This window comes from Bubalus bubalis, chromosome 11 (genome assembly GCF_019923935.1).
Source record: "Bubalus bubalis isolate 160015118507 breed Murrah chromosome 11, NDDB_SH_1, whole genome shotgun sequence".
NCBI lineage: Eukaryota > Metazoa > Chordata > Mammalia > Artiodactyla > Bovidae > Bubalus > Bubalus bubalis.
In genome coordinates, this window is record NC_059167.1 from 35360118 (window position 1) to 35385825 (window position 25708).

Consider the following 25708-nt stretch of genomic DNA (forward strand, 5'->3'; position numbering starts at 1 on the left):
GGTATTCTAACAAAGTATCTGGCACTTAACTGCTTATCAGAGATCTGCATTGTTCATGTTCACGTAAAATCTCTTCAAGCATATGGCATTCAAATTCTTTCATAACAGACTAAAGGTGACTGTGAATCATTTGCCACTCTTTGCATAGAGAGGTGGGATCAGTGTCCCTCCTTTTGATTCTGAGGGGCCTCTGACCGACCTGACCAACAGGGTACGCCAGAAGTAACACTGTGTCAATTTCTGGGCCCAGACTGTAAGAGACAGGCAATTTCACTTGCTGTCTCTTAGAACCATTGATCTTAAAGCCCTAAGCTGCCATGTGAGAAGTCCAGCTACCTCTTTGGAGAGACCATGTGGCAAGGCCTTGAGACTACAGGGGGAGGAAGAGAGGACCAGCTGGGCACAGCCTTCCAACTGCCTCCACCAAGGTGCCAAACATATGAAAGTAGACTTCTAGAAACCCCAGACCATCCATGCTACAAGCTAAATACCACAAAGTGATCCCAGTCAGTACTTCATGGAGCAGAAAAACTACCCAGCCAAGCCCTGCTTGAATTTCTGACCGTATTTAATTTTTTATGACTTTTGGATAGTTTGTTATACAATAATAGATAAGCAACACATCTTACTTCCACTCCTAAAAGCTGCAAGAAATCTTAGAGTCTTATTTCAGCAGAAGGGAGTTTCCACTGTGCCTGTACAATCCTGAGACATAACTGGGGCCTTTGCAGGGAAACTTGGGCAGAATTGATTAGGGAGGTAAAGCTACCTGTGTAGCATGCGTGTATGCTCAGCCACTCAGTGGTGTCCAGACTCTTTGCCACCCTGTGGACTATAGCTCACTAGGCTCCTCTGCCCATGGGATTCTCTAGTAAGAATACTGGAGTGGGTTGCCATTTTCTTCTCCAGTGGATCTTCCTGACCCAGGGATCGAACGTGTGTCTCCTTCATCTCCTGCATTGGCAAGCAGATTCTTTACTGCTGAGCCGCTAGCTCAGTTGATTAGTATTAGTTGTTCGGTGAGCCCTAAATTTTAAAATGTGGTCAACATGAAGGCAACTTAGTCACACAAAGGGGAAAAAAAGTTGCTCTCTTTCACCACTGCTGTTTGTACAAGCTTCACCCCAAGCAGCTAAGTTGCAGGGAGGAACCTCAGCCTGAGGAATCAGGCAAGAGAACATGGATATTTCAGCATAACCATCACCACTCCTGCCCAAATAATTCTTAAGAGCATGACCTGGTGAGAGCAGATCAGTAGCAACAAATCAAACCAAGTCAACAATATTTGCAATATGCACAGCATCATGTTAGGTGTTTGAATATAAATCATGCATTCAAAAATATGTGTCCCACAGAAAAGTGCCTTTTTTTTAAACCACACTTCTATTTGCTTGCTCATATTCAACTCCTCTTGATAACTCTAAGATCCCAGTCAGTCCATGCCCAGTGTTTTCTCCTCCCTATACTATGACAACCCTGTAATTAACCTTTCCCAGGCTTTGTTCCATTTATTTCTTACCACATCTCCAGTTTACCAATTTCCTTTGATCCAGGTCAACAATTTTTAAAAGCTACCTTTTGTTACTTCCATACATTGTTTTGGAAATGTTATATTTGTGAGAGTGAATAAACAGACTGCAAGCTCCATTATGAATCGTTAGTCTGTGAAGGCTGTAGAATAATTCCTCTGAATGCCAACTCGCATGACACAGACTTCTGGATGTCAGCCCTCTGGGCCTCCTTGGGGACCTTAGTCCATCAGCAGTGCCCTTTCTTTCTGAATCTTCAACCTTTCCCTCTCCATCAGTCATGAGTGTATTCAGGAATCTCTCCACTTAAATGAGGGGGAAAATAGTTCTTTCAAACTCCAGATCACCCTATCAACCCATTTCCTTCAAAACCAGGTTTTTGATTGATTGGTAGATTGGTAAGCAACTCACTTGACTGTATTCTCACTACCCATTCACTCACTGCTTATACTCCGGGAACCTACTTCTGCTTCTGCACCAACTGGATCCTGACACACCTCTCATTGAAGTCACCGAGGATCTCCCTGCTGCTAACTCCTGTCACACATCACAGCTGATTACTTCCTGTAAGGCTTTTCTTTCCTTAATCTCGGTAACCTCACCACATGGCTCTTCTGGCCCCTCTTTTCCTTCTTTCCAGCCTGAAGCTCCTCAGGTTTTGTGTTTTTCTTCTCTGTCTGGATTTAGGGTTAGAGTTAGGGCTAGATTACTTAATCATCTGCTTCTAAAAATTTGGCTTCTGATCTCTGCAGCTTTATAAGGTCTTAATTCCCAAGGAAGGAAGGCTTCTACCAGGAGACACAGCATAGTTCTATTTGGGCTGAATGCAGAGGCTTCCAATTAGCTGTTTTGTGTTTTCTTAATTCTATCAGTTTGCCTGAGATTTTCCCACATTTGTTATTCAAAATCTCACATCCCAGGAAACCCCCCAGTTCCAGGAATTCTGGGACAGCTGATCACCTTAGTGAGACATTGAAATAATTCAACACATTTGCTGTAGCGTGGATCTTGTTTATGTCAGGCCCAACCCATCTCTACTCTCCCAAAATATATCCTTGATGACACCCGGGCTTATTCTGTATCCCAGAGGGAACCATCTGACAATGGCTTGCCCATTCATTCACTAGCTTCTCTTCACAAACATCCTGTTTACATGTCTTTGGGGACAGTGCTTTCTTGGCAAGTTGAAGGGAAAATTCTGACTGTCATGCTAATGTGTGCTCTTTACTCATATTGTCCCATATTTTCTAGGACATGAATGTGGTACTCTGATCTTTATCTTTTTTTGTGAATTCTCATTAATCTAATTTTTCCAGCAGTATGAAAAATTTATGTTAGATCTGCAAGGGATGATAGAAATCCTCTAATCCAACCCAAATATTTCATATTCATTTGCAATGCTCTGTTATTTAAGCCTTTTTACTTTTGTTTTAGTTTATGATATGTCATGTTCACCAAGCATTCATTTCTTTAACTGACCAAAAATTATACTTACCCGTTTAACCCAGTAATTTATTTTTTGCTTGTATGATTGTGAGCTCTGACTTTTCTAGAAAAAGCTCAGTGTTCTTTCGTATCTCATCAGAAGTCACTCTCAATGGGGGTTTGTTGGTGAGGTACCCTAATCTTCTAAGTATTGAGCATCACTGTCATTTTCTATTGTGTCTGGGTAATGACATCAGTGATTGTTAAAAGATCTGTTCACAGATGGACTGAGCTTACAGCACCAATCACAGAGTAGAACTCAAGATTAAGATTTATTTCATTTCAGGTCAGAAACAACTGAGATAAAACAATCCCTCCCACAAAACCTCTATTGGTACTACCCTCAGCCATATAATGGGGTAAATAGATTGCTAGTCTTGTGTTATGCTCTTATGAATCAGTTCTTCTGATTTTTCAAGGACAACAATAAAGAAGAGCAGAATTTTCAAAAAACAATGAACTGTGAATTTAAATACTAATCAAGAAATATTCTTCATGCTTAGAAACTCAGAGTCTACCTCCTGTGAAATTATCAGGAGAGAAAGGAGATGTCTACTGTCAGCTAAAGGCCAATGAAAGAGATTTTTGATTTACCACTTTTTTCCTTCTTTGACTTTAAATTTTATTTTTCTATAACTGTATTTTCTTCTACTGAGTGCATCAGAACTGTTATGAGAGATCTGAATTCCCATTGGTTCAAGAGATTTAAAAGAAACTAAATTACAAGAGCATAAAGGTCAACAGTAACAAACTGCTTTCAGCTTCTAGCCTAGCAATAGAGGATATAATGTCAAGATTAGTGAACAGCTCAGATCCAAGCACAGATACGCCACTGGAAAGTTCAATGAATACTTTTGTCAAAAGTTATTTAGTATTGAGAAAAGGGAAATAGCATATCTCTGAAAAAGAAAAAAATGTTTTGATTGAAAGAAGTACAAATCAACAACTGAGATATTACACAAAGCATCAGGTTTGAATGATTCCTAAACTTCCTTCCAGCTTCTTTTCATAAATTTTGTAGTCAATCTTATCCCATCAGTTGTAGGAATCTATTGTTGATGGCGAACAATTTTCAAATGACTTCAGAAGCAGAAAGTAAATCTAGGCTAGAACTACAAAATTCTTTAGCAAGAAGTCAGAGAGGTTTAAGGTGGAGCAGATTAGATCCTTACAAACAGACAGAAGTTCTAAGGATTTTTAAGAGCCTACCTTGCAGATGTTCTCTGTTTAAACAGTGGGGCTTCTAAAAATCTAAAGCCATTGTCCCACCACAACTTCAAAGAGAGTCCAAGGTAGATAATAGCTTATTTGAAAGAGATTTATGGGCCTGGCTTTTTTTTTCCTTAATATTTGTTTATTTATTCATATGGCTGCACCCAGTCTTATTTGCGGCAGGCACATGGGATCTTTAGTTGCAGCATGTGGGATCTAGTTCCCCCACCAGGGACCCAACCCAGGCCCCCGGCATTGGCAGCGTGGAGTCTTAGCCACTGAACCACCAGGGAAGTCCCCTGACTTTTATATAATGAAAAATAGGTTATAAATGGACACTTGGGAAGTCCACAGAGTTTTTAAAGTAATTATATCAACATGAGCTAAAAAAGAAAGAGACCTACAGTACCTGCCATGCCTTTACTAGCATTTCCCAAAGTGTAGTCTACATATTATGTATGAGCCACATCAGACCACGTGTTCTGAATTTTGGGCGAGGATGGGTGGAGGGAGGCCTATTCAGGACTTAATATTTTTCATAGGCAATACTTTTGAATGTTAAAGTTTGCTATAACCCTACTTACTCATTCCTAATTATATTACCCCTGTGGCACTGCCTTCCAGTCCCTCATGTTGGAATACTACCACCTTCCATTCCTCACATATTGTCTATAGTTTAAATTTTACACATTCTGGAAATTTTGCCATTTCAGCAATATATGGATGGACTTGGAGGGCATCATGCTAAGTGAAATAAGTCAGACAGGAAAAGACACATACTATATGATATCACTTATATCTGAAATCTAAAAACTACAACAAACTAGTGAATAAAGCAAAAAAGAATCAGACTCACAGATAGAACAAACTAGTTACCAGTGGGGAGAGGGGAGGGGAAAGAGGCAGTATAGGAGAAGGAGGAATAAAGGGTTATTACGAACTATAGAAATCACTTGTGTGACACTTTTGAAGCTTTTAAAGCACTGTAGAATTTAAAGAATCTTTCATTGAATAAAGAATATATTAAATAAACATTTTTATACATTTTTTTCAGTAAATTAGTGGTGGATCAATTGGTCAAGGAAAGTGTGATGCCTCCCTCATCATATACACACAAAAAAACTTTTATTTCAAACAGATTGTACCCCTAAATATGAAAATTAAAATAATGTTTTTAGAAGAAAACATAGGAGAATATCTTCATAATCTTGAGGTAGACATTTGTTACATAAGAGAAAAAAAGTATAAACATAAAACAAAAGATTAAAAATTTCACTTTAAAATGAAGAACTTCTTTTCATCAAAAACATCATTAAGGGAGTGACATGCAAGGTAGAGCTGGAAGAAGATATTTGAAATACATATAGCCAACAAAATACTTATTTCCAAAATATGTAAAGAGCTCCTACAACTCTAAAAGGAAAAGGCAGACATCCTATTTTTTAACGGACAAAATACCTGAATAGGCACTTTACAAATGAGGTTATCCAAATGACCAATAATCATATAGAAATATGTCCAATATAACTAATTATCAGAAAATTGAAAATTAAAGCTACATTGATTGGCAAATAAGAATTAAAGATGTTCGGTGTTTTTAAGTCACTAAGGAATTGCAAACTTAAAACATAATTAGATCCCTCGGCACACTTAGATCCTGATGCTGGGAAAGACTGAAGACGAGGGAAAGGGAGCAACAGAGGATGAGACGGTTAGATAGCATCACCGCCTCAATGGTGAGTTTGAGCAAACTCTGAGAGATGGTGGAGGACAGAGGAGCCTGGCGTGCGACAGTTCATGGGGTCGCAAAGGGTCGGACATGACTTAGCAACTGAACAACAGTAACAACAGCACACCTAGCAAGATTTCGCCAAATACTGACAAGGATGCTGTGCAACTGAAACTCTGATACATTGCTGGTGAAAACGCAAAATGACACACTACTTTGGAGAAGAGTTTCTTATAAAATTAGACATTCACTTACCTTATGCATTAGTTTGCTAGGTTTTCCATAATAAAATATCACAGACTGATCGGCATAAACAACAGACACTAATTTTCTCACAATCTGGAGGCTAGAAGTCCAAGATCAAAATTGTCAGCAGGTTTGGTTTCCCTAAGGACTCTTTCCTCAGCTTGCAGATGGGCACCTTCTTACTATGATCTCACATGGTCTTTTCTGCACTTGTGCCCTGACCTCTTCTAAAAGGACCCCAGTCAATTGAATTTGGGCCCATTCTAATGACTCCATTTTAACTTAACTACATCCTCTTGGACTTTAATAATAAACATATTATCTGATTTAAAGAAATTAAAATGGAAAAGGAATAATGATTACCACTACACCTCTGAAAAGCCTAAAGCCCAGCAATCCTAAATGTTGGCAAGGACGTGGAGCAACTGAAAGATCTGCCTTCACTCGGTGGTGAGAATATCAGTCAGTTCAGTCGCTCCGTCATGTCCGACTCTTTGCAACCCCATGGACTGCATGCAGCACGCCAGGCTTCCCTGTCCATCACAACTGCCAGAGCTGGAGTTAGTAGGAGTATAAATTGGTACAAACAGTTAGGGAAATTTATAGTACTTAAAGCTAAATATGTTTATACTCTACAACCAGAAATTCCACTCTAATAAATATACCCAACAGGAATGAGTGCATATATGCACCAAAAGACATGTACGAGAAGCTTCACGGAAAAGCTAGAAGCAACTTCTATGTCCATCAACAGTAAAATGGACTAAAAAATAACATGTCCCCTGGTGGTTTAGTGGTTAGGATTCGGTGCTTTCACTGCCATGGCCGGGGTTCAATTCCTAGTCAGAGAACTGAGATTTTGTAAGCCACGTGGGTCAAAATTAAAAAATTAAAGTAAAAAATAAACTTTTTAAATTACTAAAAATTAAACAAACCAATAAAATAATCTTTATTATGGTGTATCCACATAATGAAATACTATAAAACAATAAAAAAAACCAAACTACTGTTATATGCAACCATGTAGATCAATCTCATAGACATGACATTGATTAAAATAAGCTGGACACACTATACCATTCCATTTACATGAAGTTTAAGAACAGGTGAAACTAACTTATAGTGAGACTGATTAGAATAGTGATTATCTTGTGGAGTGGGGCAGGGATGACTAAAAGGGGACATTAAGAAACCTTCCAATAAGCTAAGAATATTCTGTATGTTTTTTTCCCAGCTTTATGAGGTAGAACGTTGTCTTAATCCAAGTGATAGTTACACTGGTATATACATATGTAAACTTTCATTGAGCAGTGTTGCTAGATTAGTATTTTGCTGTACCTAAAGTACACTTCAATTTGGAAGAGAAATAATAAAAACCAAACAAAATTGTATCCATATTTCTACGGGGGGGAAGTACATGGGACTACAGATGATGAAACAAGACTGACCTCATGTTGATAATTGTTGAAGCTCAGAGATCCATATATTAAGGCTCATTTTATCTCTCCATTTTTTTTCCTCTGAAGAGAAAGCTTTTATCCATTACAGGCCCATTTCAAAGCCACTTATAGGAAGCCATAAGATTTTCTTTCTTCCTTCAAGCTTCTAAAGCATTTTGCTCGATTAGTAGAAACTCTCATTACCAGCCTCCTCTTAACTTGTTCTCCAAACTCAGGGGTTCTCTCCATTCTCTCTGTACTATTCACTGCTTTGTAACACCTGTGCCTATAGGCTACACACTGGAACACCCAAGAACATCTATGCTGATGAATGAGTATGCTTACCAAGGATCAGTTATGTTTTCTCAAGTCAAATTTCTGTTACTGCATTTACATGATTTAATCAAATACTGAGTGCAAAAAGAACTGTTTATTAAAACTGTGTCTATTACTTTGGAAAGAGTTGGTAAAGACAAATTTTAACATCAAAATAGATGTGTGTGTAACTGAATTTTATTAAAAACCACTAAATTGTACAGTTTATAGGGGTGATTTTATACTGTGTGAATTATTTTAATAAAGCTGTTATAAAAAATTAGGAGTGGGTGAGATGAATAGAAAAGATTACAAGGACCTTGAAAAAAATCTAAAAGACCTTTGCAATTACATTGCTAATGTCTTTAATTTCTTATTTATCTTTTAAGAAAAAAGTATAAGGGAAATCACACGCAACTCTTTTCAGTGTGATTTATGCAAGAAAAGCAATGTGGAACTTCAATCACTTAAACTTATACTCAAAGAAATGTTAACCCTACATCAAACTATTAGAGAATAAATTGTCATTGATATGGTTTTGGGCTAAAATAAAATGTTTTAAAATTAATGTATTTCTTGTTCCTTTCTTGTTGATTCCATGTGTGTTGTATATAATTAATATATATATTTTATTGCAATGTAATTCACAAACCATACGATTCACCCATTTAAAGTATTCAAGCCAATAATTTTAAGTATATTCAGTTATAAAACCATCACCACAGTCAATTTTAGAATATTTTCAATATCCCAAAAAGAAATCCCATAGACATTAGTAATAAATCTCCATTTCCACTGAAGCCCTTTGGCTCTTGAAAACTACTAACCTACTTTCTGTCTTCATTGATTTACCTATTCTGTACATTTTATGTAAATAGAATCATACAAAATGTGAATTGTGACTGGCTTCTTTCACTCAGCGTAATTTTTTCAAGATTCATCCATGTTATACCATTAATTAGTACTTCATCCCTTTTTTGACTGAATAATATTCCATTTTGTGAATATATCATTTAATTTACCCATTTATCAACTGATGAACATTTGAGTTGTTTCTGGCTAAATAACACTGCTATGAACATTTGTGTGCTAATTTTGTGTGCAAATTGTGTTTTCATTTCTCTTTGGTATATAGCTAGAAGCAGCGTTGCTAGCCTCTTATGGTAATTATGTTTAATCTTTCCAGAAACTATCAAACTGTTTTCTGCAAGAGCTGCACTAATTCCTACCAATTATAGACGAGGGTTCCAGTTTCTCCATATCCTCACCAATATTTAAAGTCATATATCTTTTTTTATTATAAAAATTTTTTATTATACTATATATCTTAGTAAATATGAAGTGGTATCTCATTGTATTTCTGATTTGCCTTTCCTGATAATTAATGATGTTGAGCATCTTTCCATGTACCTGTTGGCCATTTGTACATCTTCTTTGGAGAAATGTCTGTTCGAGTCCTTTGTGCATTTTTAATACACATTGTTTGGTGTTTTTGCTATTGAGTTGTATGATTAGAAGAATTAATATTATTAAATTGTTTATACTACCCAAAGAAGTCTACAGAGTCAATGCTGTCCTCATCAAAATCTCAATGGCATTTTTTACAGAAATAGAAAAAAAATCCTAAAATTCATATGGAACCACAAAGACTCCAAATAGTCAAAGCAATCTTGGAAAAGAACAAAGATGAAAATATATTTAAAATATATATTTTCAAAATATATTTTAAAACTACAGTAATTAAAAGTGTGGTACTGGTATAAAGACAGATGTGTAGACCAATGGAAGAGAATAGAAAGCCCAGAAAAAAATCCATGCATATATGGTGAATTGATCTTTGACAAGAATACCAAGAATATACAATAAGGAAAAGATACTCTTCAATAAATGGTGCTAGAAAAACAGGGTATCCATATGCAAAAAAATGAAATTGGACCTCTACTTTACAGCATACACCAAAAATCAGTTCCAAATGGATTAATGACTTCTATGGCATTTCCCTGGTAATCCAGGTTAAGAATCCGCCCGCCAGTGCAGGGGACATGGGTTTGATCCCTAGACTGGGACAATTCCATAAGTTGGGGGCAGCTAAGACCACGTGCCACAACTATGGAAGCCCACATGCCCTAAAGCCCATCCTGGGCAACAAGAGAGGCTACCACAATGAGAAGCCCATGCTGCGACTAGAGAGTAGCCCCCACTCACCCCAACTGGAGAAAGCCCATGCTCAGCAAAGAAGACCAGCACAGCCATAATTAAATAAGTATTTTTTTAAGTTCCAGAACCATGAAGTCTTTCCCCCATGCAAATCATGCAAGTGCATCCAGAATAACATGGAGCCCACAGAGCATGGACCCAACAGTCCACTGATCGCTCAGGATCAGGTTCCTGCTGAGTCAAATCTCCTGGCACCCAGGTGCCCAGAGCTCTGACTTGGGCTGAATGTAAGTTCAATAACCACAATAGGAAAGAAGAAAAATAACAGAGGGAGCCCTTGACTTTGAGGTGTGAAATAAAAAGGAACCAATAATACTCTGCCCTCATTCACAGACACCTCGGTGTGCTCCAAAACGACCATTCCAAATATTAAATAGGAATCTTTGTTTGGAGATTGGCTCTGATGTGCCCATTAAATCTCAGTCTGAAGCCTTTTCTGCCTATTCCTCCCACAGAAGTCTCATAATGCATGGCTCTGGGCCCACAGCTCTGTATCATGGTGCTTTATCACATTGAAGGATGATGCTGAACAACAACAATACTACCCAAGACTGTGAGTGTGGTTGGACAGATTAATGGAAGGTCTGTATTTTGGTCTGTGGCTGTGGTTGCTGCTTGCAGCTCTGCCTCTCAAGTTGCCCATTTCAATTCAAATTAAGCAGCGTTTCTGACTGTGTGTGCCAACATGCCATGCATGCAGCTGCTGTCTTCCATCCGTCACAGCCCAACTTACCCCACTCAAGTTCCAGGTCAGCATTTTCCTGATTGCATTCCTTGTCCCCGTCATGCTTCGAGCTGCCCTACTTCCAGCCATTCATCACCCAGCAATTGTTGCTGTTAGCTGTCTTTCTCACATGACCAGTCCTGCAAAGTATACCAGACAGGAAGGTCAGAGGGCTGGCTGCAAGCCAGGATGTTGCCCAGGCTTCTTTAGTGATCTGAAATATCATAGATAAATGCCACTAGTGAAATCTGTGCTGAAGCTGAAAGCAATACACGAGGAGATTGAAGGCCTAGCTCTTTCTCTACAAAGGTAGAAAGCATCCTCCATTCCATGCTTGGGCTGCTGTATGGACTAGTGCTTAAGTGCTCAGGCTTTAGAGTCCAAATGCAGGGGTCTGCTACAAACTTGAGAGCTTACTTTAGCTCTGCTCAGTTACATAACTCTTAGGGTCATTGCAAGAGCTGAATGAGTTAATTTATACAGAGCAATTAGAACAATGCCTGTCACATTAAGAATCCTGTAAGGGTTTGCTATTGCTATTTTCCCACTCACTCAGCTTAGTATGCTTAGGTTGACCACTTGGGATTATTTATTTACTCCTCAGATCAATTTTAGTGAGTGTTTATGAGTGTCCAGACCCTGTGCACAGCGACCCAGCTCCTTTACAGTAAGCCTTGTCATGGTCATCTGGAAGCCCTTTTGCAATCACAGATATGCTACTTACCATGGAAGCAATAAGACCTCAGAGAAGAAACCACTGACCAGAGACTGGCAGGTCTCTAAGAGCCTTTCTTGATTTCCTTGCACATAGCACAGCCTGGGCTTCCCAGGTGGTGCCAGTGGTAAAGAACCAGCCTGCCAGTGTAGGAGATGTAAGAGACATGGGTTCAGTCCCTGGATTGGGAAGATACCCTGGAGGAGGGCATGGCAACCCACTCTAGTATTCTTGCCTGGAGAATCCCATGGACAGAGGAACCTGGTGGGCTACAGTCCACAGGGTTGCAAAGAGTCAGATATGACTCTTTGGATGCGCTCAGCACAGCCTACGAAGAACAGAGGCAGAGGATATGGAAGGCACAACATCGACTTAAATAGATGCTCTTCCCCTTCCCCAAGGACTTCCCTGGTGGCTCAGATGGTAAAGCGTCTGCCTACAATGTGGGAGACCTGGGTTCAATCCCTGGGTTGGGAAGATCCCCTGAAGAAGGAAATGGCAACCCACTCCAGTATTCTTGCCTGGAAAATCCCATGGATGGAAGACCCTGGTAGATCCCCTGGAGAAGGAAATGGCAGCCCACTCCAGTATTCTTGCCTGGAAAATCCCATGGATGGAAGAGCCTGGTAGGCTACAGTCCTTGGGGTCTCAAAGAGTCGGACACGACTGAGCGACTTTCTTTTTCTTTCTTTTCCCTTCCCCAAACTTCCCATTCACCCTGGAACTTTGACGTTTTCTCAGGTACAGGAAGAGGCTGGAGGGAGGACAGGAGTAGATGAAGGGGGAAGTGTAGAGGAATCCTGCATACGGCCTAGATTATCTTTCCAGTCAGTGCGACAAGATGAAAGTTCTAAATAGAATTAACTTGATTTAGAGAAAATTACTGGGAGAAGGCAATGGCACCCCACTCCCGTACTCTTGCCTGGAAAATCCCATTGATGGAGGAGCCCGGTAGACTGCAGTCCATGGGGTTGGAAAGAGTCGGACACGACTGAGCGACTTCACTTTCACTTTTCACTTTCATGCATTGGAGGAGGAAATGGCAACCCACTCCAGTGTTCTTGCCTGGAGAATCCCAGGGACGGTGGGGCCTGGTGGGCTGCCATCTCTGGGGTCACACAGAGTCGGACACGACTGATGTGACTTAGCAGTAGTAGCAGCAGAGAAAATAACTAGAGTAAAGCCTATGAAATTGCTGATGTTTCACAGTTTTGACTTACAAAACATAAATTTCATATGGTTCATCCTATAAAAGTTACACGCCCCCACGCCCGAGGCCAGGGGCGGAGGCTGGGAGGAGCAACCCACGCCTGAGGCAGGGGCGGCGACAAGAGGAGTTACCCGGAGCCATGGCTGCGGGGGTGCAAGAGGGCCTAGAGGAGCTATCCCACATTGAAGGTCAGGAAGGGCAGCGGTGAGGAGATAACCCTAGTCCAAGGTAAGGAGCAATGGCTGCGCTTTGCTGGAGCAGCCGTGAAGAGATACCCCACGCCCAAGGTAAGAGAAACCTAAATAAGACGGTAGGTCTTGCAAGAGGGCATCAGATGGCAAACACACTGAAACCATACTCACAGAAAACTAGTCTATCTAATCACACTAGGACCACAGCCTTGTCTAACTCAATGAAACTAAGCCATGTCCGTGGGGCAACCCAAGACGGGCAGGTCATGATGGAGAGATCTGACAGAATGTGGTCCACTGGAGAAGGCAATGGCAAACCACTTCAGTATTCTCGCCTTGAGAACCCCATGAACAGTATGAAAAGGCAAAATGATAGGATACTGAAAGAGAAACTCCCCAGGTCAGTAGGTGCCCAATATGCTACTGGAGATCAGTGGAGAAATAACTCCAGAAAGAATGAAGGGATGGAGCCAAAGCAAAAACAATACCCAGCTGTGGATGTGACTGGTGATAGAAACAAGGTCCGATGCTGTAAAGAGCAATATTGCATAGGAACCTGGAATGTCAGGTCCATGAATCAAGGCAAATTGGAAGTGGTCAAACAAGAGATGGCAAGAGTGAATGTCAACATTCTAGGAATCAGCGAACTGAAATGGACTGGAATGGGTGAATTTAACTCAGATAACCATTATATCTACTACTTCGGGCAGGAATCCCTCAGAAGAAATGGAGTGGCCATCATGGTCAACAAAAGAGTCCGAAATGCAGTACTTGGATGCAATCTCAAAAACGACAGAATGATCTCTGTTCGTTTCCAAGGCAAACCATTCAATATCACAGTAATCCAAGTCTATGCCCCAACCAGTAACGCTGAAGAAGCTGAAGTTGAATGGTTCTATGAAGACCTACAAAACCTTTTAGAACTAACACCCAAAAAAGATGTCCTTTTCATTATAGGGGACTGGAATGCAAAAGTAGGAAGTCAAGAAACACCTGGAGTAACAGGCAAATTTGGCCTTGGAATACGGAATGAAGCAGGGCAAAGACTAATAGAGTTTTGCCAAGAAAATGCACTGGTCATAACAAACACCCCCTTCCAACAACACAAGAGAAGACTCTATACATGGACATCACCAGATGGTCAACACCGAAATCAGATTGATTATATTCTTTGCAGCTAAAGATGGAAAAGCTCTATACAGTCAGCAAAAACAAGACCAGGAGCTGACTGTGGCTCAGACCATGAACTCCTTATTGCCAAATTCAGACTTAAATTGAAGAAAGTAGGGAAAACCACTAGACTATTCAGGTATGAACTAAATCAAATCCCTTATGATTATACAGTGGAAGTGAGAAATAGATTTAAGGGCCTAGATCTGATAGCTAGAGTGCCTGATGAACTATGGAACGAGGTTCGTGACATTGTACAGGAGACAGGGATCAAGACCATTCCCATAGAAAAGAAATGCAAAAAGGCAAAATGGCTGTCTGGGGAGGCCTTACAAATAGCTGTGAAAAGAAGAGAAGCAAAAAGCAAAGGAGAAAAGGAAAGATATAAACATCTGAATGCAGAGTTCCATAGCAAGAAGAGATAAGAAAGCCTTCTTCAGTGATCAGTGCAAAGAAATAGAGGAAAACAACAGAATGGGAAAGACTAGGGATCTCTTCAAGAAAATCAGAGATACCAAAGGAACATTTCATGCAAACTTGAGCTCGATAAAAGACAGAAATGGTATGGACCTAATAGAAGCAGAAGACATTAAGAAGAGGTGGCAAGAATACACAGAAGAACTGTACAAAAAAGATCTTCATGACCCAGATAATCACAATGGTGTGATCACTGACCTAGAGCCAGACATCCTGGAATATGAAGTCAAGTGGGCCTTAGAAAGCATCACTATGAACAAAGCTAATGGAGGTGATGGAATTCCAGTTGAACTATTCCAAATCCTGAAAGATGATGCTGTGAAAGTGCTGCACTCAATATGCCAGCAAATTTGGAAAACTCAGCAGTGGCCACAGGATGGAAAAGGTCAGTTTTTATTCCAATCCCAAAGAAAGGCAATGCCAAAGAATGCTCAAAGTACCACACAATTGCACTCATCTCACACGCTAGTAAAGTAATGCTCAAAATTCTCCAAGCCAGGCTTCAACAATATGTGAACCGTGAACTTCCTGATGTTCAAGCTGGTTTTAGAAAAGGCAGAGGAACCAGAGATCAAATTGCCAACATCCGCTGGATCATGGAAAAAGCAAGAGAATTCCAGAAAAACATCTATTTCTGCTTTATTGACTATGCCAAAGCCTTTGACTGTGTGGATCACAATAAACTGTGGAAAATTCTTCAAGAGATGGGAATACCAGACCACCTGATCTGCCTCTTGAGAAATTTGAATGCAAGTCAGGAAGCAACAGTTAGAACTGGACATGGAACAACAGACTGGTTCCAAATAGGAAAAGGAGTACGTCAAGGCTGTATACTGTCACCCTGCTTATTTAACTTATATGCAGAGTACATCATGAGAAACACTGGACTGGAAGAAGCACAAGCTGGAATTAAGATTGCCTGGAGAAATATCAATAACCTCAGATATGCAGATGACACCACCCTTAAGGCAGAAAGTGAAGAGGAACTCAAAAGCCTCTTGATGAAAGTGAAAGAGGAGAGTGAAAAAGTTGGCTTAAAGCTCAACATTCAGAAAACGAAGATCATGGCATCCGGTCCCATCACTTCATGGGAAATAGATGGGGAAACAGTGGAAACAGTGTCAGACTTTATTTTTGGGGGCTCCAAAATCACTGTAGATGGTGATTGCAGCCATGAGATTAAAAGATGCTTACTCCTTGGAAGGAAAGTTATGACCAACCTAGATAGCATATTCAAAAGCAGAGACATTACTTTTCTAACAAAGGTCCATCTAGTCAAGGCTATGGTTTTTCCTGTGGTCATGTATGGATGCGAGAGTTGGACTGTGAAGAAGGCTGAGCGCTGAAGAATTGATGCTTTTGAACTGTGGTGTTGGAGAAGACTCTTGAGAGTCCCTTGGACTGCGAGGAGATCCAACCAGTCCATTCTGAAGGAGATCAGCCCTGGGTGTTCTTTGGAAGGAATGATGCTAAAGCTGAAACTCCAGTACTTTGGCCACCTCATGTGAAGAGCTGACTCATTGGAAAAGACTCTGATGCTGGGAGGGATTGGGGGCAGGAGGAGAAGGGGACGACAGAGGATGAGATGGCTGGATGGCATCACTGACTCGATGGATGTGAGTCTGAGTGAACTCTGGGAGTTGGTGATGGACAGGGAGGCCTGGCGTGCTGTGGTTCATGGGGTCACAAAGAGTTGGACAGGACTGAGCGACTGAACTGAATTGAACTGAATGCTCCTTCACAAAATAGGTTTATTCAAAAACAGAAAGACAAGGTCTCCAGAACTTCTCGGTAAAATTCACTCAGTTGTGTCTGACTCTTTTTGACTCTGTGAACTATAGCCCACCAGGCTCCTCTGTACATGGAATTCTCCAGGCAAGAATACTGGAGTGGGTTGCCATTCCCTTCTCCAGGGGATCTTCCTGACCCAGGGATAGAACCCATGCCTCCAGATTCTTTGCTGTCCCAAAGAGACCCCAGAACTTCTCAGAGACCACAGTAAATGGTGGGCTGTCTTCCTTGCCAATTTCTTATCCTTGGTAAATCTTTTGAGTATCCTCGTCTGGTTGGATCCAGAATATAGATTACCCATTTTTAAATTATTTTAGAATAATTTTATTGTTCCACACACTCACAAATACCACAAAAAGTACTAACTGGAATTGTATGGAATTTATACATAAATTTGGTGGGACTTGATATCTGCACATTATTGAGTCTTCCCACTTATGAGCATAATATATCTTTACATTTAGTCAGTCCTTTATGTCTTTCAATTAAGTATTATAATTATCTCCATAGAAGTCTTTCACATCTTTTGATAGATTTGTTCTGAGGTACTTTGTAGTTTTTGTTGTTCATTTTTTGAAATTATATGTAATTTAATTAAATATTATATATTTATTTTTTAAATTTACTTATTTTTAATTGGAAGATAGTTGCTTTTCAAAATTCTTTTGGTTTCAGCCATACTTCAACATGAATCAGCCATACGTATACATATGTCCCTTCCCTCTTGAAGCTCCCTCCCAATTACACGTTTTTAAAAGGGTGATTCTATATCACCAGTATTACAACCATTCCATCTAAAGTGAGTACCAAGACATGTCCCACACATCTTAGAAACAGATACACCCAATGTCCTAGCAAATTCATCTGGAAATTTATATGAAGAATATAATTAAATATACATAACGATTTAAACACAAAGGTTGTATAATATTAGTGAGAGAACAACAACTAAGATGATTCAAGTGGGATTAATTTACAAATGCGTGAATAGTTGCAGGAAAAGCACAGTGACGGTGTAGGATCCAGGGCTTCTAGCAGCAGACCTGTCAGCATTCAGTTCCGTTCAGTCCAGTCGCTCAGCGTGTCCGACTCTGCGACCCCATGAATCGCAGCACGCCAGGCCTCCCTGTCCATCACCAAATCCCGGAGTTCACTCAGACTCACGTCCATCGAGTCAGTGATGCCATCCAGCCATCTCATCCTCTGTCGTCCCCTTCTCCTCCTGCCCCCAATCCCTCCCAGCATCAGAGTCTTTTCCAATGAGTCAGCTCTTCACATGAGGTGGTCAAAGTACTGGAGTTTCAGCTTTAGCATCATTCCTTCCAAAGAAATCCCAGGGCTGATCTCCTTCAGAATGGACTGGTTGGATCTCCTTGCAGTCCAAGGGACTCTCAAGAGTCTTCTCCAACACCACAGTTCAAAAGCATCAATTCTTCAGCGCTCAGCCTTCTTCACAGTCCAACTCTCACATCCATACATGACCACAGGAAAAACCATAGCCTTGAGACGGACCTTTGTTGGCAAAGTAATGTCTCTGCTTTTGAATATGCTATCTGAAGGCAATGGCACCCCACTCCAGTACTTTTGCCTGGAAAATCCCATTGATGGAGGAGCCCGGTAGACTGCAGTCCATGGGGTTGGAAAGAGTCCGACACAACTGAGCGACTTCACTTTCACTTTTCACTTTCATCCATTGGAGAAAGAAATGGCAACCCACCCCAGTGTTCTTGCCTGGAGAATCCCAGGGACAAGGGAGCCTGGTGGGCTGCCGTCTATGGGGTCACATAGAGTCAGACACGACTGAAGTGACTTAGCAGCAGGTTGGTCATAACTTTCCTTCCAAGGAGTAAGCATCTTTTAATTTTATGGCTGCAGTCACCATCTGCAGTGATTTTTGAGCCCAAAAAAATAAAGTCTGACACTGTTTCCACTGTTTCCCCATCTATTTCCCATGAAGTGATGGGACCAGATGCCATGATCTTCGTTTTCTGAATGTTGAGCTTTAAGCCAACTTTTTCACTCTCCTCTTTCACTTTCATCAAGAGGCTTTTGAGTTCCTCTTCACTTTCTGACATAAGGGTGGTGTCATCTGCATATCTGAGGTTATTGATATTTCTCCTGGCAATCTTGATTCCAGCTTGTGCTTCTTCCAGCCCAGCGTTTCTCATGATGTACTCTGCATATAAGTTAAATAAGCAGGGTGACAATATACAGCCTTGACGTGAACCAGTCTGTTGTTCCATGTCCAGTTCTAACTGTTTCTTCCTAACCTGCATACAGATTTCTCAAGAGGCAGATCAGGTGGTCTGGTATTCCCATCTCTTCCAGAATTTTCCACAGTTTATTGTGATCCACACAGTCAAAGGCTTTGGCATAGTCAATAAAGCAGAAATAGATGTTTTTCTGTCAACATTAGGCCCAGTAAAAAGGGACAAGGGAGGATGGTTAGGAGAACTGGAGAGAAAGGCTTGTGTAGGGTTGGCCATCTTGAGGATAGTGACTTTCAGTCAAGGAGAAAAGCCAGCTCTAGGAGACCTGACAAGGAAGGAGCCACAATGAATACTCTGATCTCACTCTTGTCCTTCCTTCCAGTCTCCTGCTGGGGCTTTGTGTTGTCTGAACCTAACAGAAGCCAGAGGGCAAAGGAATCAGTTAATGTACTTCCTAAACAGAGTGGAGCTGAGAGGAGAGAGGAGGGTAGAGGGTAAATCTGGAGGAATAAATAAGAGAAATCCAGCATAAAGATATTCATTGCATCATTGTTTATGACATAAGATTAGAAATAGTCTGAATGTGCCAAACTAGGGAAATTTTTAACAATTTAAGGTGTATAAATATACCAATGAAGTACTTTGCAACCATTACAAATATTGATGTTAAAAAGCTTACAAAGCAGTCTGTATAACATGCCTTAGTAGTAATAGTACTCAGTTGCTCCCTTGTGTCCAACTTTTTGCAACCCCATGGACTAGAGGCTGCCAGGCTCCTCTGTCCATGGGATTTCCCAGGCAAGAATACTGCAGTGGGTTGCCATTTCCTTCTCCAGGGGATCTTCCTGACCCAGGGATTGAACCTGCATTGACAGGCAGATTCTATACTACTAAGCCATCAGGGAAGCCCCATAACATACTTTACCTTTTGTTTCAAAAAAAAATATGGACATAATTTTTATATGTGTATATACACACATACAATGCATGCATACACATTCATGGAAAAAAAGTCTTAAAGAATATGCACCAAAATGTTAATGATGGTTAAGGAGAGTAGAGTTACAGATAATTTTATGTAGGTGGGTTTTTTAAACAAGAAAAATTTAATATAAGAAAAATTATTAATTATAGCAGGGGATTGGAGCAACAAGAATTAAGCTAGTAAGAAACAAAGAGAATTCTAAAGAATATAAGAAGGGCAGAGATAAGGAGCAGCCACAACCCCAAAGTCTGAGACAGAAGACTCAAGGACCCTCCCTACTCCTCACCTCCACATTTGACCACAGGATGGCAGGGAAGTTACTGAGCTACTGTGCTCTCAAAACTTACTCAAAATCTGTTCTGTAGGGTTCTGGGGAGAAGAACCCTACAAAGCCACTGGAGGGGTCAGGTGGGGCTGGTGGGGGAAACTTCTGGCCACAAGAGTCTGCCAAGGCAGTACATCGGAACAAGGGAGGAAAACCCCTTCCTATCTACATGGAACCTCCAGCTCTCTGTACTGTTTAATTCATGTGCCAGCTGGCAAAGGAAAAATACATCTCTCGATTTTTGCAGAACAGGTAATGAAGTATGAATTTGAAGCTGAAAGGCAATGCATTGATAACTGGCACTCACTCCAAAATCTGCCATCTAAGGGTAGTTCTTATGAACACACACAGATCTGTGTGTTTATAATCTGTTGTTTTCTTGTTGTAGATGCTGTGGGCATCTTTCTATGTCAATAAATATAGATCTACGTCAACATTTTTCATTGCTGAACAATATATGTACACTTTGTTTTATATAATTTATTTCCCATTGGTAAACATTTGAATTGTATCCTACTTTTACTTTATGAAAAATATTGTGTACTTTTAAAAATACCTTTTAAAATAATTATTTTTTAAATATTTATTTTCTCATAATAAAATACTGAAAGTTAAATTGTTAGATTAACAGTTCTGTGTTAAATTCATGTGGGTATCTGTTGGACGCATTATTTGATTTAGTAAAAAGTACATTTTTCATTTCATACATTTCTCAAGAATGCGTGAAAAAGATGTAACTCAGACATCTGATCCGGAATCCGAGTTAAATAAGGTCAGTTACCATTGTGGTTCCAGGAAGAATTTCTCTGAGAGCTGTGTATTCTGGCCAAGAAAGAGAATTGTCAAAGATGGCACTTACTCTGGCTTTTTACTAAAATAACATAAGGCATTTTTTAATTAATCCCCTTTATTTCTTAGAGCAGTTTTATTTAGCTTCACAGCAAAACTGAACCAAAGCACAGAGAGTTTCCATGTACCCCCATCCCCACACATGCACAACCTTCTCCACAGTCAACTGTGCTCACCAGAGTGGGACATTTGTTACACTCAGTGAATCTAAGTGGACATATCATGTGTGCATGCTAAGTCACTTGAGTCATGTCCAACTCTGCAACCCTATGGACCATAGCCCACCAGGCTCCTCTGTCCATAGGATTCTCCAGGCAAGAATACTGGAGCAGGTGGCCATGCCCTCCTCCAGGGGATCTTTCTGACTCAGGGACTGAACCCGCATCTCTTATGTCTCCTGCATTGGCAAGTGGGTTCTCTATCACTCCTGCCTCCTGGGAAGCCCCCAGTGGATAAGTCATTATTACTCAAAGCTCACTCCTGGTGTTGTACATCTGTGAGTTTTGACATAAGGTTTATTTTACTTGCTAGTATGCATTTAAGTTTTCTCTTTGTCTTTGCCTGGCTTGATAGCTCCTTTCTTTTTAATATTTCGTTGTCTGGTTGTACCAATTTATTTATCCATCTTCGTGCTTCCAAGTTTTGGCACTTATGAGTAAAGCTGCTACGAAACACCCATGTGCAGGTTTTTTTGTGGACATAAGTTTTTGATTAATTTGGGTAAATACCAAGGAGAGCAGTTGTTGGATCGTATGCTAAGTGTATTTTGTTCCATCAGAAACTACCAAGCTGTCTCCCAAAGTGCCTGAATCATTTTGCAATTCCACCAGCTATGAATTAAAGTTCTTGTTGCTCTACATTCTTACCAGCATTTGGTGTTGTCAATGTTTTGCATTTTGGCCACTCTAACAAGTGTGTAATGGCATCTCATTGCTGTTTTAATTCTCTAATAATATTGAATTTCTTTTCATGTGCTAGTTACCATCTGTATATCTTCTTGGTAAAACATCTGCTAAAAGCTTTTGCCCATTTTTAAATCAGGTCTTTTGTTTTCTTATTGTTGAGCTTTAAGACTTTCTTATATATTTTGTATAATAGTCCTTCATAGATGTATCTTTGGCTAATATTTCCTTGTAGTCTGTGGTTTGTCTTCTTATTCTCTTGACTGTGTCTTTCATGGAGCAAAAGTTTTTATTTTTAATGAAACTCAGCTTATGAGTTGTTTCTTTCATGGATTATCCTTTTGGTGTTGTATCTAAAAAGTTATCATCACCCAAAATCACCTAGGTTTCCTCCTATGTTGTCTTCTAGGAATTTCAGAGTTTTGTGTTTCACATTAAGGTCTGATCCATTTTTTGTTAATATTTGTAAAGAGTGTAAGGTCTGTATCTAGATTATTATTATTTGCATGCAGATGTCTCGTTGTTTCAGCACCATTTGTTGAAAAGACTTTGTTTTTGCTCTGTTGTCCTTGTTCCTTTGCCTAAGAACAGTTTGTTTTAGTTATGTTAGTGTACTTCTTGACTCTGTCCTGGTCCATTGACCTATTTGTCTATTTTTTTTTCTTACCAACATGCACTATCTTGATTAGCATAGCTTTATCATAAATCTTGAATAGGATACTGTCAATCCTCCAACTTTGCTTTTCATTTTCAATATTATGTTGGCTACTCTGAGTGTTTTTCCTCTTCATATAAGTTGTAGAATCAGCTTGTCTATATCCACAAATAACTTGCTGGGATTTTGTTTGGAATTGCATTGAATCTATAGATTAAGTTGGGAAGAACTGACCTCTTGACAATTTGAGTCTTCCTATCCATGAATATAAAATATCTTCATTTATTTTGTTCTTCTTTGACATTATACACAGTTTAGCAATTTTTCTCATAAAGATGTTGCACATATTTTGCTATATTTACACCCAAGTTCTTTATTTTGATGGGTGCTCAGGAAAATCATACTGTGTTTTAACTTTTAATTATACTCATTACTCATATATAAGAAAGTGATTGATTTTATATATTAATCTTGGATCCTGCCCCTTTGCCATAATTGCTTATTAGATCCAGGATTTTTTTTTTCTTGCTTAACTTTTCCAGCAGAATAAAATAGTGTTGTTTTACTCCTATTCTCCAGCAAAGCCACCTCCCAACCTTATTAACTATTTCAGATCATCTGGATAACCCTAGTCAATTTTCAAATCTCATTAAATACCTCCTCTTTATAGACTCCTTCCCTAGCCCCTAGATCAGTTTAAGAACCCCTTGCTTTATGTTCTTACAGATCCTTTTTCTTATCATAATACTAATGCTTTACTTTATTAATTAAAATTGTCTGCCTGCTGCTGCTGCTGCTAAGTCACTTCAGTCGTGTCTGCCTGACTACAGTGTAAAGTTCATTGAGGTTAAAGACCTTGTCTGCCCTGTTCGACGCTGATATATAGCATAGACTCTCAATGAAGGTTTGTTGAACAAATGAACAACCTCCATTCCAATCACCATTACAAACAACAAAATCAATATCTGAATTATCCTGTATCTATCACTCAGAATCAAATCAGGAAACTGAAATCCCATGGAGTATTTGAAGCAGAAGGAATCTGCTATTGTGAATTGGTAACACAGGAGTTGGAAATGGCTGAGAAGACCAGGGAATGGGATGTAGACAAACACTGTCATCTGCCATATCACTAAACAAAGGATGTGGTTGCCCTCAAGCCATCAGCCACTGCAGCTACCCCCAACTCAGCGCTCTGAGAAGGGATTCAGGATACTGACCCTCAGTCATTCAGGTGAATATCAAAGGAATGATTTCAATGATCCCAGACTCTTCCATCTTCCTACACAAGTGTTAGTCACTCAGTCATGTCCGACTCTGCAACCCCACAGACTGCAGTCCACCAGACTCATCCATAGAATTCTCCAGGCAAGAATACTGGAGCGGGTTGCCATTTCCCTCTCTACCAGGCAAGCGTCTATACAAAGAAAGGCTCTAAATTCATTAACTTGAAATTTCCAGTTTTCTTTAGTTAACAGTAATCTTTTGATGTTCCTGGTTTTGGGTTGTTGTTGCAAAACTCCTATATAACCTGGGTCCTTCCTTACCTCTTCAGAGTAGTCCCTAAGAACTTTGTCAGAAGCCATCTTCCATGCTTAAGTCCTCAGCAAGCCCACTGAATAAAACATAATTCTCAACTTCTACACTGTGCTTTTTTTTTCCAGTGACAGGAAAATATCTGAGATAATAGCAACAGCAGGAAGCCCTTAGACACTCAGGCTGGAGGAACAAGAGGAAAAACTGACATTACAGAACCCAGGGGGCCCAGTTATATGGGCCTCAAGTCCAAGTATGGTACAGCTCAGCTGGGTCCACTGTTTGCTGCTGCTAAGTAGCTTCAGTTGTGTCCAACTCTGTGCAACCCCAGAGACAGCAGCCCAGCAGGCTCCCCCATCAGGGAGCAAACAGTGGACTCAGCTGAGCTGTTTAGAGTCTTTTAAAGCCTAAATCAAGGGGTTGGCAGGGCTACATTTGTTTGTGCAGACTCTGGAAATGAATTTACTTCCACAGTCATTCAGTTTGTTGATAGAATTCAGCTCCATACAGGTGTAGAACCCAGGTTACTGTTTTCTCACCGGGTATCAAACAAGAGTGATTCTCAACTTATAGAGGCTCCCCACATTCCTTGTCTCATGGCTTTCTTCTTCCATCTTCAAAGCTCACAGTAGCAGATCGAGTCTTCCTCACACTTCCGAACTCTCATGCCCCTTCTGATTCTTCTGTCCTCGTCCCAGTAAGAGATAATTCTGTTTTTAAGGTCTCATGTAATTAGAGTGAGTCCACTTTGATAATCCAGGATAATCTCCCCATCTCAGGTCCATAATCTTAATTATGTCTACAAAGCCCTTTTGCTGTGTAACATTTGATGTTTTTTAAAAAATGTATTTCATTCAACTCTAGTTGACTTACAATGTTGTGTTCATTTCTTCTGTATAGCAAAGGATTCAGTTGTATGTATATTTGCATTCTTTTTCATATTCTTTTCCATTATGGTTTATCTCAGGATATTGAATATAGTTCCCTGGGTTATACAGTAGGATGTTGTTGTTTATCCATTCTATATATAATAGTTTGCATCTCCAAATTCCAAACTCCTGTTCTATCTCTCTCCCACTGCTCTTCCCTCTTAGCAACAACAGGCCTATTCTCTATGTCTGTGTAACATTTAATACTTCTACATGTTCTGGCAATTAGAGCATGGGCATCTTTGGGGGCCATTATTCTGCCTCTCACGGGCTAAACTCAGCTAGAATATAATATAAGGGCCTAGGAAATAGGCCTACAAAGCAGAAAAATGAGGACTACATCTGAAAGCAAACAGGCTTAAGATCATCATGTTTTAAGATAGCACTTTTTCTTCTCAAACTAGGACTGACTTAACATAATTGGACAGTTATCTAATTGCTGTCAAAAATAATGAATTTGGCCCATTTGCCATAAAAACAAAATAAAACCATCAGTGATAACACACCCTGCAATGAGATTAATTCAAATATAAAGCAATTGTCAATTGATTTCCATTATCCTTCCAACCCTGTTTCTCAAATGCAGGCCAGTTAAAATTTCTATCTTCTGCAGAGAAACATGGAGATGAGGTCTAGATTAGACAGTGAAACCGGAGACAATTAGAGTCTTGAGAAGTACAGAGGTTGAAAGGGAGTCCTTTTGTGTATAGTGTGTTCTTGATTCAATGTCCCATCAAGATAAGTGCCAACTAACCCAGAGGTTCCTGGAATCTTTGCTGCTATCCCAGAAGGCTCAGCCCATCACAGGACCCAGCATTGTCTCCAGGAATATCTGTGTTAATAAGCTGCCTCTAGTAGCCTCAGATA

At 40.0% G+C, this 25708-nt stretch overlaps 1 long non-coding RNA gene across 2 annotated transcripts in view; it reads right to left on the reverse strand.

The window, feature by feature from the left end:
- Positions 1 to 25708, reverse strand: part of LOC123328023 — a 100258-nt gene that overhangs the window by 1229 nt on the left and 73321 nt on the right. For both annotated transcript variants that reach the window (XR_006542728.1, XR_006542727.1), the window contains one exon: positions 10906 to 11036. This is a non-coding gene — a long non-coding RNA (uncharacterized LOC123328023). The remainder of the gene's footprint in view (positions 1 to 10905; positions 11037 to 25708) is intronic.